Here is a 14,007-nt window from a genome sequence, read left to right as displayed (position 1 = left end):
TCCTTCTGCTAACCCACATTTTTCCAGAACAGTACAGAGACTGTGGACAAAAAGAGGGTTCAACCTCACAGAGCAATAGGATCATGAACTAACTGGGCAGGTCATGGTGGGTAGTCATGCCCCAGGAATATAACCTCTTTAGTAAAGATGCTATGCCTTAAGTAAGCCCTGTCCATTGTTTCTGTGCAACTAGGTGAATGCATATTTGAAATTCCTCTTTCCAGACCCCTCAGAAGGGAAACCACCTAGCTTGACACCCCTTTGAAATGTCTTTTTCAAAGTAACCACCCTCAAAAGAATGCATAATTCCTTAACTCCTGATGCTGCAAACTCTCAGTCTGTTGAGATCTTGCCACCAGGCATATGGTCAGTCTGGCTCAAATAAAATCTTAACAAAAATTCTCTACAGCTTTAGACATGGCTTACCTCAACAAGACTTTCCATTTAACCTCATAAAAAATTCAATGAATAGTCCTAGCTGGTATGGCTCAGTGGATTGAGTGCCAGCCTATAAACCAAAGGGTCACAGGTTCAATTCCCAGTCAGAACACATGCCTGGGTTACAGGCCAGGCTCCCTAATCTTAAAAAAAGATTCCTTTTGTACTTAAAATTGAAATGGGATACATACCTGAAGGCATGATCTACATTTCTCATCTTAATTCTGCCTAGTCATGGAAAAGATTATCTGGTCTTCGTTATTAGTTAGTAAACCTCAGCATGGTAATGCAGCCTGTCAGATAATGAACACTCCTCACACACACACTACTAATGCCAGTCAAATATCCTCTCGCCATAAAATAAATTTTTCTCAAACTGGCAACAAAAATGAGTTGCTACCAGAAGAATTTCTTTTTTTTTTCTCTCAAATTAAATTTTGCCAATGTACACAGAGAACATACTTCCAGATTAGTGGCTGTTAACCAGTTTAAATTTACCACACTCAAACTTCATGTTCATACTAGAGTGCTTTAGGTAAATAGTACTAATCTTTCCCGTCTTCTGGGTAGCTTGCAGACTTCAGGGAAGTTTATCTGGTTTCTTGCCACCTCCATCCATCCTCATATCTCACCCTCCCCCCAAAAACACAGCCTGAGGGGGTTTTTTTGGTTTTGTTTTGTTTTGATTTTGAAACAGCTTGCTTTTTCCATCCTAAGCTTTCACAAACTATTTCAGGCTTCTGACAAATCTGCCAGTGACTAAGTCTCCTCCTGGGAATAGCTGCCTCATTATCACCACTAAAAACAGTCACTCCTAATACTTACCGATAAGGATCTGGAAACTCATTGTAACTTTGGGAATGCAAATCCCACCCTACCCAAAGATAAATGCATTACAAATGGAATAACAGCCTCATGGCAGGACAGAACTCCAGAAATCTTTGTGTTCCAATTAAGCTACTGAGTTTTGTGTATACTCCTACTTCTTACTAATATGAAGAATTTACTATTTCCTCCCTCATATTCAATTAATACATAAATTATATATTAAGGGCCAAGCAAGAAAAAAGGTGAAGAAACAAAACACACACAAAAACTCAACAGCAAATACAATAATATTTTTAAAGTTATACAGCCTTCCAACCGATCTTTTGTTTCAGAAATAAGTATTTTTGTATAGTGTATGTGTTGTGTGGGTAACTTTTGTTCTTGGCAAGCTAGTACTCCTGCTTACAAAATCAATAGTAGATAACCTCAAATAAGAGGTCTTTCCTATATTCCTCAAACAAAACAACTTGGAAACTTAATTCTTTGAGAAAGAATATGCAAAACAGAGATGATCATAAACTTATTTCTATCATCACCATTTTGATTCTGTTGAGCTTGCTCAGTATTAATGGAAAGCCACATTATCATACTCCATCACTGAAAAGATACAGAGGCAACTCCTCCTCAATCCACACACAGCTCCCCCAAAACTGTCTAGAAAGTTCTATCATTCACAACTAGAATCAACCTGGGCCATTTTGCAGTCACTGCAGGGAACATGCTGCTCAAAGGTAGTTAACGTTTTTGTGCCATAAACTCTTTTGGCAGTATGTGGAGACTACTGACTCTCTCCGACTTTTTTTTTATACTTGTTTTTATTTGTTGATTTGAGGGGGGAGAGGGAGAAATTTGTAGTTCTACTCATTTATGCATTCATTGGTTGACTCTTGTATGTGCCCTGACTGGGGATCAAACCCACAACCTTGGCACATGGGTATGATGCTCTAACCAACGGAACTACCTGGCCAGGGACAGACTCAGAATTTTTAAAGCAAAAATACCCACATACAATGTAAACCAATACATTAAAATATAGTTATCAAAATATTTTTTTAAAACTTTACAGTATTAAACACTCATTTCTTTAATATATAAAGTAACACACTCTAATGACAAGTCTATTAACTGTCATAATTTCCAAATTGTGTACAATACAAATGATATTTTAAAAATATCTGCAATAATTGCTATGTGATATAAGAATATTTGTGATTTCAAATAAAGACAAAAGTCACAGGGACTGCTGATTCGCTGTGGTTTGAAGAAAATGATAAATTTCAGTTAGAGATTAGTAAAAAGAAGTATCTAACAGTCTCTCATTTTAATTCATGGACCCCTGAAGCTTTTCAAGCATTACCACTTTGGAACATTTAAAAAGACATTTAGAGATCATTTGGTTCAACCTCTTCATTTTTTTTTCAACCTCTTCATTTTAAAGATAAGGGAACTAAGGAGGACTTGATACTGCTTATCTGAAGTTTCAATGGGTTCTATTTACAGTAAATCACTGTTTTCTTCTGAAAACCTGAACCTCACTTATAGCACTTAACACTTTGAGCTTCCACCTAAATTTCATCATCCGTAAAATGAAGATAATAACCCAATTATGGAAGAACCTTAATGTAAAAATCTAATTTAAGAATCCATGTTAAGGCACTACAACAGTACCTTAAAAGGTAAGATTATTACGAATAAATTTTGTGACAAATTAAAAACAAGTTATTCTTGTTCCTTAGTATATGAAGGGGGGCTCAAAAAACAAACAAACAAAACCCTGGAATAACAAATTGTATGTATATTCTTACACGTTTAAACTATAGTCACCTTCAAAGTACTATCCATTTGATGAAATACACCTATCAAGTCATTTTTTTCCACTGATGATAACAGTTTTGAACTCGTCAATTTTCATGCCTTTTAGGGCTTTTGCCGTTTTCTGTTTTACCTCTTCTATATTGGCAAAATGTTTCCCTTTAAGTAATTTTTTCACAAGGGAAGCAATCGGGTGAATAGCAGGGCGAAGCACAAGGGTCATGCCTTTGATCAATAACTGCTGAACACTTAGCACGGTGTGGGTAGGTGTGCTCACAAATCACCCATCATGAAATAGGCAAGCTCATTGAGAGTCTTCAAAAAACATTTTCACTGAAGCCAAATGCAGCCTCTCACAACAATGCCAGCTGTTACTCTGATACAGATGGGTTCCTAGAACACTTACATTGTGGCAGAAGCCTGTACTACAATGGGCCCGACCTCCAGAAGATAATTTCAGAGGGTTTTTTTTGGGGGGGGATCCCTCCTTATACTTTAAATATCATCGAATTCTGATTTATTTATTTAAATTTTTTTTTATTTTAAAGATTTTATTTATTTACCATTTTAGAAAGAGGGGAAGAGAGGGAGAAAGAGAAGAGAAACACTGATGTGTGAGAGATACATCAATCAGTTGCTTCTTGCATGTCCCCAACTGGGGACCTGGCCTGCAACCCAGGCATGTGGCCTGACTGAGGATCAAACCGGTGGGTGGCCTTTTGGTTCCCAGTCCTGTGCTCAATCCACTGAGCCACATCAGCCAGGGCTGATTTATTTACTACATTAAATATTTTATGCTATCCAGTGGGTCTCCCAAAGTACAAATTGACACTAGAAGTAAGCCACTTTAGGTGGAAAATGATACATTAAGAACAAAAAGTATTGGCTTTGGGGTCAGTCTACTACAAGCCATGTTCTTGTAATTCTAGGCAAAATGCTTTTCTCTGATCCTCCATTTCAGAGGTGACTGGATGATCACCATGAAGGTGACTGTCAGTCTCATTTTCTTAAAGAGGTTAATGAAGAATACATGATTCAAAGATAATCTCACAAAGCAGTAAGAAAGATTTTCTGATTTTTGCATTATGAATATTTACTTTCTCTTCCTACATCACTTGATAAAGTTATTTATAATAGACTAAAGTATGGTGCTAATAATATCCTTCCTTCATGGTCAGTACAGAATCTCTGCAATCTAAAACAGAGTCATTCAAATGGCCTTCAAGTTTTTTCTATAGAAACTCCTTATTTAAAAAGAAATCACGCAGTAAAGCTATTATTACTACTGTGCATTGAAAAAGGAAAAGAATTAAAACCAAAGGCCATTCCTAAATTTCTAAACCAGACAGAAATAAACAAACATTTGAAGGACAAGTCATACGAAATAATTTAAGGCATAGAAGTATGTGAGCATGCAATTGGGGAAAAATGCCAATAGAGGCAAAGCCACTCAACTTCTTGCCATATACTGTTTTGTTTGCCTCCATGAAAAACAACCCAAAGGGGTCAACTGTAGACATGTCAAAGTTAGTGACAAATATGCAAACATTGGTTGACTAGGAACAATATACATAAAATACAGTAGGTAGTCTAGAGAACACAAAGGCTCATAGTACAAAGCAAATTTGTTAATCATTAGCAGTGGAAAAAAAGAACCATCATCTGTCACACCCTCTGTCACACCCTTTATTTGGAGTCATAACTGCAAGCTGCTTTAAAGACAATGGCAATGTTATTAAGGGCACCTTCATGCTGTGCCAAAGCACATACACACAGCAATTCAGAACAATTGGCCTTACTTTCATGAGAGCAAAGGTTGCAGCCAAATGAAATGGGTGGATACAATATTAAACAATCTTGGAATTAGCTAATAGGATATAGGAAAAAATGATCCTAATGTAGATGCTAAATTCTCTTCCTCCTTAACACAATAAAAAATTTTACTGTGTAAATTGAAAAGCACTAGTGAAGAAAGTTTCCATTTACTAAAACCTAAATATGGCCTGTTTTAAAGTACGAAGATGTGTATTATTTACTTGTATAATCTGTAAACTTAAAATATATGCACTGGATATCAGAACTAACATCACATAATTTTCAAAAGGATGCTTTGTAGAAACTATAGTGGAAAACTAAATATAGGCACTGCAACTCCAGAGGAAAAACAAGTTTCTCACAAACATTTAATAAAAGTGGAAATTAAATGAGGCAACAAGTAGCACCACAAAGACTAAATGCTTGGTTTGTTGTGGGTATTCGACTGCTGTTATTCCTCAGGAAGCAAATCATCCTCCCATACCTGACTCCAGGTTCCCTAATCATCATAAAGTCCAAAACTTTAGCAATTGTTTGAAAAAGTATGGTGATAACATAATTCAATTTCATGGCTTACTCTCAAGCATAGTATAAACTGTATTTGCCTTTTAAATGGTTAGGAAAAGAGAACTATGGTTTATATACATGCATACATATTTAAAAGTAGGACTTTTCAGCTGAAATGTAAAGTTTATTTGCTAAAACACTGACCTCTCTACTACTAGACCACACAGGTTTAAAACACGGCATTTTATCTGTCCTTGTGGCATGTCAGTATTTTATCCAATGCATTGTCTTAATTACATTAGTCAATACTTTATTGACTGGCTTTCAGGCAAAAATCACAGAGGAAATGAAAAAGAGCTTTAACAAACATAAAATATGACTTTATAATCATATCAATGTAGCCTTATACATAGATATAGTACCTAGTAGCAAGGTGAAAAATGGGGAGATAAAATTCAGGTCTTGGGAGAAATCCCACTATTGAACTGATTTAGTAAAAATTTTTATAAAACAATTTCAACAACTTGCTTTTAAGACTAATTTTTAAAACATTCTTTTCAGCCCTGGCTGGCGTAGCTCAGTGGATTGAGCGTGGGCTGCGAACCAAGTGTCACAGGTTCGATTCCCAGCCAGGGTACATGCCTGGGTTGCAGGCTATAACCCCCAGCAACCACACATTGATGTTTCTCTGTTTCTCTCCCTCCCTCCCTCTCTCTCCCTCTCCCTCTCTCTCTCTCTCTCCCCCCTTCCCTCTCTAAAACTAAATAAATAAAATCTTTAAAAAAATATTTTAAAAAAACATTCTTTTCAGTTGTAATTCTAATACATTAACTAGAACTTGTATTTTAGTTCATAATTTGAGAAATCTATTTCTCAAATTATGCTGAAAGAGTGTGTCTTCTAAGACTGGCTATTTTTAATAGAACCCCAAAGAGTTTTTAAGCTCTTCTGGAGCAGTTCTTTAGTAGATTCAGCATCTACTGCCCTAGTTTGCTCTAAGAATAGAAACCATTTATAATAATTTCCACCAAAAATCATGAAATAAAAATCAGATTTTTAAATTTAAAAAAATATATTTAAAAAAAACAACCAGTCTCACACAGAGCTCCAAACCTAGAAAGATGATTACAATGATGATGGGTTGGCCCCCTAAATTACTTGCTATTTACAGTGTATTTTAGGCAATATCATTTATCATTATTTACGATTGAAGCCATACTTTTACACTTGTCAGGCAATTAGGTGACAATGAGACAAGAAGTTTACCACCTGCACCAAGCACCGCAAAAAGCACACGAAGTTCATCTCGTGTCAAAATGGCACTTCCAAAAATCTGCCAAAAGCAAATTTTTCTATCATGGCTTCTATTTTCCTCTTCATCTCTAAAAAATAGACTATGTAATCTTTTCCCTTTGGGGGAAGAGGGAAGAATATGGTCATACATAATAAAAATATATAGAATACGTTGCAAACCTTTTCTAAATTATATACTGAGGGAGGCAATTATTTTAAAAACAAATTAACAAAATAAGAAAATACAAATGAGAAAATTCAATCTATTTTATGTATTTTGGAATCTACTTAAAAGTCAAAAGGAAAGATTAAACAGAACACAAAAGACTAATAAATGATTCATTTAAATCAAATCCACACCTCACCCTCACTACTTTGAAGTGCAGGAACTCTATCTCCTGTTATTTGTGGAAGCTGGAGCTTGGGGTATTCTGTTTTGGTGCTTTTGCTTTGCAATTAACTGACTGCTATAGATCACAGAAAAAAAATCACATTACTCAAGTTGACAATAAAATTAAGTGGTAGGTAGGTATGGGAAAACAAATAGAAAAGAATGCACTGAAAAATTCTGTTCACAAAAAATGACTTAATGTTATGTCTAATTAGTACCCAAATTTATCTGAAGGATATTTTTATGGATGAGAATGAAAGTGATGGTGTTAATGAGACAGGGGCTGGCTGTTTCATTTAACCTGGTATTCTCAACACAGAAAGTATAGCACTCAATGCTAGCAGGGTTTTGGGTTTTTGGGGGTTTTTTTTTTCGTTTTTAATGACAGAATGAGAAGTTGCCATAGTAAAAACTAAAATCACAAGCATAAACATAGACATAGAGCCCATTTTGTTAGAAATGAGATATATATTAACTCATATTAAGCAATTTTGACACTTGAGCAATAGACATGTCACTGTAACTAAGCAATAAATCCAAATACTATTATTTCCCTTGTGTATCCTTAAAAGGTTCAGATTGCTTCATTTTCTGATGTAAAATCCTGAATTTGTTTAATACATACAAATGCATATACATTTTTAATAAATATCCATTACTGAAGCCATCTTAAACTCATTATTTTTTAAAATGCTAACTGAGGTATTATATTCCTCCATGATTTAGCTTAATCCAGAGAATTCTACGCTACAATTCTTTCTGAAGTACATCTAGCAATGTACTTACATTTAGTTAAAGAACTAGATTATGATACTTCTCATATTAAAATCATACTATCAATCCACTGAAAAAAACAAATAAAAAGGACTCCTTGTCAAGTACTTTATCAATAAAATCACTCATTACCAAAGTAAAAATTCTTTCTCCTCAAAAAAATTAAGTGTATAGTTTTATAGTGATAAAGTCTACATTATTCTTGAAAGAAAGTCATGACAGATGAATTTACTATATGTCAAAGCCCTCATTTTAGATGCCACCCTAACTCCAAAGCTAGTATTATAGGAGGGGGTAACACAATCTATGGTAGGAAAACCCCACAAAATCCCCTTTCCTGGCAGAAATAATCAGAAAACAGGCTCTTCTAATACATACAGGGGGTGATACCAGATTCCTGGAAAGTGGCATGAAATTTTTGTTTATGACAAAGAAACATGGGATTTGCTCATTAATTCATTCTTTAAGAGGCAGTGATAAAGAACAGAATGTTAAATAAACTCTCCAAATCTAAAAGCAAATGCCTTAAATATTCATCTACTAAGCCCAATTTTGTAAAGCTAAACAGACAAGTTTTGTGAACTAAGGAGGACAATCATAATAAACTCACTTGTTTAGTCTCCTAAACTTAATCTGCAGTATTAATTCAACTACTGGCAACCCGAACAAAATAGAATAGTTTAGTTCCTAGCTTAAAAAAAAAACAAAGAAGGTATTTCAAGAGTTAAAGATATTCATTTGTGCAGAAAGCTTCTCTAAATCCTTCACAGATGTGATGTTTTGATAGCTCCTTAAAATGTCTCTCCAAAATTACTAATAATACTTATTGAACACTTAGCATTTTCCAAGCTTCAAACTAGGCCCAAAAGACAAGTAAGTAAGACAAACACCAGCCCAGCCCAGCTATGGTGCTAACAGTCTAACAGGGAAGACAAACATAGTTACTGGTACATAGCATGTGATAGGTAAAAATATAAAACTCTTAAAAGAAACATAGGCATAAAACTTCACGACTTGCATTAGGCAATGCTTTCTTAGATTGATACCAGAAGTTCAAACAAGAGATCATTAGACTCCACCAAAATTAAAAATTTTTAATTTTACCCATAAAGTAAAAACACCGTAACCTCCCAGAATGAGAGAAAATACCTTCAATTCATACATCTGATATGGGATCGTACATGAAATATATAATAAATTCTAATAACTTAATAATACAAAGACAAATAACCCAAATAAAAAATGGGGAAAGTATCTGAATAGACATTTCCCCAAAGACAATATACTTGAAAAGATGCTCAACATCATTAGCCATCAAAGAAGTGCAAGTCAAAACTACAATGCAGCCCTGGCTGAGGCGGCTCAATGGATTGAGCACCAGCCTTCAAACCAAAGGGTCACTGGTTTGATTCCCAGTCAGGACACATGCCTGGGTTGCAGGCAGGTCCCCAGTGGGACACGCAAGAGGCAACCACACATTTGTATTTCTCTCCCTCTCTTTCTCCTTCCCTTTCCCACTCTCTAAAAAATAAATAAATAAAAATTTTTAAAAAACTGTTTGCAAAGATATGGATAAATTAGAACCCTCATACACTGGAGTTGGAAAATGTACAGCGCAGCTTTAGAAAACAGTTTGGCAGTTCCTCAAAAGGTTAAACATAGTTATCATATATTCCAGCAATTCCACTTCCAGGTATGTTCTCACAAGAAATAAAAATGTGTCTACACAAAAACTTGTAAACACATTTTCTTAACAGCATTATTCATAAAAGCCAAAAAATGGAAACAACCTAAATGTCCATCAGTTGATAAATGAATAAACAAATGTGGTATAAACATACAATGGATTATCCAGTCATAAAAAGGAATGAAGTTTTATACATGCTGCAACATGAATGAACCTTGAAAACATTATGCAAAGTGACACAAAAGGCCACATAATTTATTATTCCATTTATATGAAATGTCCAGAATAAGCAAATCTATAGACAGAAAATAGATTTAGTGGTTGCCGGTGGCTGGGAGGGACGTAGGGAATGTAGTAGAGTGACTGCTAATGAGTACAGGGATTCTCTTTGGTATCTTCATGATAGCAAGTGGTAATCTCATGACTTGAGTCAAATGTTCTAAAATTGATTTTGTGATGGCTGCATGACGCTTATGTGAATATCACTGAAATGTACCCTTTACATGGGTTAATTGTGTGGTTATGTGAAATTATATTTCAATAAAGCTGTTACTATAAAGTAATAATGTTTACAAAGCACTGTGAAGAATTACAGAGTATTAAGGAAACATAAAAATGGAACCATGACTGAATTTGGGGAATTAAAGGAGAATTAAGTGAAGACATGAAGACCTGATGCATAAGCATTTTAAAACATAAAAAGGCACGGCATGTCTGAAAGAACTACTAGTAGCTAAAAGAATTCAAGAATGACTGGATAGAGTGATGAGGTGGAAGAAAAAGTAGTAACAGCTCATATTTACTAAACCTTTACCTATGTAAGCAGGTACTGCTTACTCCAAACTCTTAAATATATTATATTTAATCCTAATAACTCATTAAGGTATGGATGGTTATTATCCATTAAGGAAACTGAAGCATAGTGAAGGAAAGTAACCTGTCCAAGGTCACAGCAAGTGGTGCTATCGTGACTTGAACCAAAGCATTCTGGACCTAGAGTCCCACAATCTTTAACACTTCATCACCCATCCTTCCCAGGAAATTGCCTATCAATTACAGCAGACATAGTTTCATGTATTTGATCCCATAAAGTAACCAGATACATCATACACTTACACACAAGTTTATTTGGTTGAGCAAATAAAGTACTTAACTTGAGTTTGGAGACCATGTCTTATAAAGACCCAACTTTTAAACTCTGGAATCACACTCAGCAAGGCGGGTTGATCACTTAGCAGTTCTGAGAACTGAGACTTCCCAAAAGATATTTCCCATCTCACACTTAACTGGGGTGGGGGGGCATTTACTCATTGTGTTATTTAAATTATCACTATTTCATTTGTATGTACATCTGTGTGTGTGTATATATATATATGTGTGTGTGTGTACGTGTATTCTGAACCCATATAGTGGAAATGTGCTTAGAATGTACTAGTATTTGTTTAATAACATGGCTCAAGCTTAGGTTTCTAGTGTAAACACCTGCATGGATAATAGTGCCTGAAAAGATGTTTAGGAGAAAAATTCTGAGCTCGGTTTTGGACAAGTTGAGTGGGAAGAACTATGAGACACCAAATTCAAGATGAATAAAAAGACAGATTAATCTGTGGACCTGGTCCTCAGAACTGGACCATGGCGATAACTTTGGAAGTTTGGGCACAAAGCATGGTAATTCAAGCCATGATAAAAGACTAAATGCCTAAGGAAAAAGTACAGACAGAGAAAAGGTCTTAAAACACTGATTTTCAAATTTCAGCAAACATCACAATTACCTGGAGGCTTGTTACAAGAGGACCCATCCCCAGAGTTTCTGATTCAGTAGGTCTGGGTGGGCCTAAGGATTTTCATTTCTAACAAGCTCCAAGGTAATGTTGATGTTGCTGGTCTGGAGAACCATACTTGGGGAACCAATGGCCGGTAAGCAAAGCTCTACAGAACTCTAAGTTAAAATAGAGGATAATGAACTTATAAAGGAGACTAGGAGCCGCCCAGACTAAAGTAGGAGACATACTACTTCATTTAAATTCTTTACCAAGGTCACCAGCAACTTCCTAACTGATAATCCAACCAAAACTTAAGACTCCTTAAACACTCACAAAATTCTATTTGTAAGAGGTTATTTATTGAGCACCTACCATATGCAGGTGCATCCGTCCCCTGGCACCTATCTTCTCTCTTGGCTTCTGCAATACTTCCCTTGCTGATGCTGCTTTTTTGAACACTTAGATCTGTGTTCTCTCCTTCCCCCCACTCAAAACACTTCAAGTGCCCCCACGATTCTGAAGTCTTCATCATGCAAGCTCTCCCAAGGCAATTACACCTAATCCTAAAATTCTAAATAATATCTAGCTGCCAATTATCCCCCTCCCCCTCCCCACTGCCCCTCTAGTACCAACTTTGCCGCTGAGCTTCAGATCCTATTTCCAACTGCCAACCCCAAGGAGACATTAACACACAAAGCCTCTTTCCAAATTTTCTCCCCCAAAAGCTCAACCATCCACACAGAGATCCAAACCAAAAATCTCTGGCTCTTCCTAAAGCAACTGTTCTCAACCTTAGTTGTATACTGGAACCTCCCAGGGAACTTGAAAAGAAGAACAGCACTTCACTTATAGGTCTAATAATATGACAATAATGATCCTGTTCTGCCTTTAACAACCATGAATATAAAGTGCTTAGCAAAAATGCTAGGAACACTCAATAAAAGGGAGCTATCTTTGTAACCACTTCAAATTTCAGCTCTTCTGAGATATTTTCTGAAGTTTCTGATTCATCAACACTTTAAAAGCTATTTCATGAACAAAAAAGAAACAAAAACATGTATTTGTAAGTCTAAGGTAAATTTACAAAATTTAGTTCAAATTCCTATTCCGACTTTTTCCAAATTTGCTTTGGTATAAATGTTTACAGCTGATTTATAAAGGAATTAATCATGAACTTCTAGTTGAAACCTGGCCCATGAATAAGAGAACACAAAGCAGTTAGTGAAGTCTATGGTTCACAAAGCCATTCACAGAGACACTGATGAGCCATAAACGGAGGAGGGAGAGAGAGAGAGAGAGAGAGAGAGAGAGAGAGGGAGGGAGGGAGGGAGGGAGGGAGGGAGGGGGAGGGGGGAGGAAGGGAGGGAGGGAAGGAGGCTGAGACTCCAATATATTTAAACAAGCTAGGAGGAGAAAACCATTATACAACATTACTTAAAAGTGTTTGCAAATGAGACATTCAACTCTGTAGTGATATCAAAGCACCTCTGCACCTCTCCTCTTTGGTGCTATTTTGTATTTTGAGTATTTTCAAAAGAGAGTGACGAAGTTTTAAAACAGCCGCTATCTTCCAAAGTATAATGCTTTGTTTGTGCCCCTCGCCCAATGATGTTAGCAAATCTGTCTACTTTCTCCTGAAAAGATCTGCAGAGATCAGCAAATTGTGAGTTAGTGAGTTCATTTAAGGCTATAGAAGTCTGCCATTTTCACCCAAGATGGCCAGTTTCTCATAGCTTTAGCACAACAGAATAGTTCACAAATAGCCTGAAATGTGCCAGAAAAACTAAAGAATAAAAGCTACCAAACATGAAGACTGAAATAAAGCGTAAGGGTTGCTTTTATTTGGTTATTGTGTTTGCCTTTACCTAAGCAATTAGTATATTTGTATCACAAATAAATTACAATTAAATTATATATTTTTAAAATAATGTATCTTTGTAATTACTACTAGAGTATGTAAACATACTAAAAAACCATCCTCTTCAAAAAATTGACTGTCTGGTAAATGGAGAGAGGGCTTACAGTTTTTAGCCAAAATAGACTCAATGGAGGTAAGCTTCATTTAAGTTCCCAATATAGTTTTAAAGGTGTGTGGGTAGTGGGAAACAGAGGGGATCTGCTCTCCCCTTTTTAAAAGAACTCAGTATGTATGTATGTAGTTACTATATTTCTTTTTTTTTAAAGATTTTATTTATTTATTTTTAGAGAGGGAAGGGAGGGAGAAAGAGAGAGAGAAACATCAATGTGCAGTTGCTGGGGGCCATGGCCTGCAACCCAGGCATGTGCCCTGACTGGGAATCAAACCTGCGACGCTTCGGTTCGCAGCCTGCGCTCAATCCACTGAGCTACACCAGCCAGGGCTGTAGTTACTATATTCTAAATGGAGAGAAACAGATATTAATTAGAGCTATGAAAGCCCAATAATATGGTTGAGTGGTGAAAAGAAACTGAAAGACATTTTCTGGTTTTGTTATTCTAGATATGGGGAAGTCTTTAAATTTTACATTTTATAAATGAACAAAATATACATATAATCTGAAGTTTACCTATTTCCAATATATCTGATTCCTTTTTATAGCCCATCCCAAGAGTTCACACAGTCTAAACCTCTCCAATGGTAGAGAAGTCATTCCACCAACAAGACTGTTCAACCTCAGAGAGTTGTGCCAACGGACCAATAGCATGCTTTTTAGACTTTA

General features: G+C 35.9%; 1 protein-coding gene across 14 annotated transcripts in view; it reads right to left on the bottom strand.

The window, feature by feature from the left end:
- Positions 1 to 14,007, bottom strand: part of FBXO34 (F-box protein 34) — a 114,239-nt gene that overhangs the window by 71,999 nt on the left and 28,233 nt on the right. The window contains exon 1 of one of the 14 annotated variants that reach the window (XM_036010265.1): positions 6,982 to 6,993. The exons of the other annotated variants lie outside the window; for them this stretch is intronic. The gene's annotated coding sequence lies outside the window, so the exon portion shown is untranslated. Of the gene's footprint in view, positions 1 to 6,981; positions 6,994 to 14,007 lie in introns of those variants that run through there. 14 annotated transcript variants of the gene reach the window in all.

The sequence above is a fragment of the Phyllostomus discolor genome, chromosome 1 (assembly GCF_004126475.2).
Source record: "Phyllostomus discolor isolate MPI-MPIP mPhyDis1 chromosome 1, mPhyDis1.pri.v3, whole genome shotgun sequence".
NCBI lineage: Eukaryota > Metazoa > Chordata > Mammalia > Chiroptera > Phyllostomidae > Phyllostomus > Phyllostomus discolor.
Note: the sequence above shows the minus strand (reverse complement) of the source record. Positions and strands in the feature narration are given on the sequence as shown.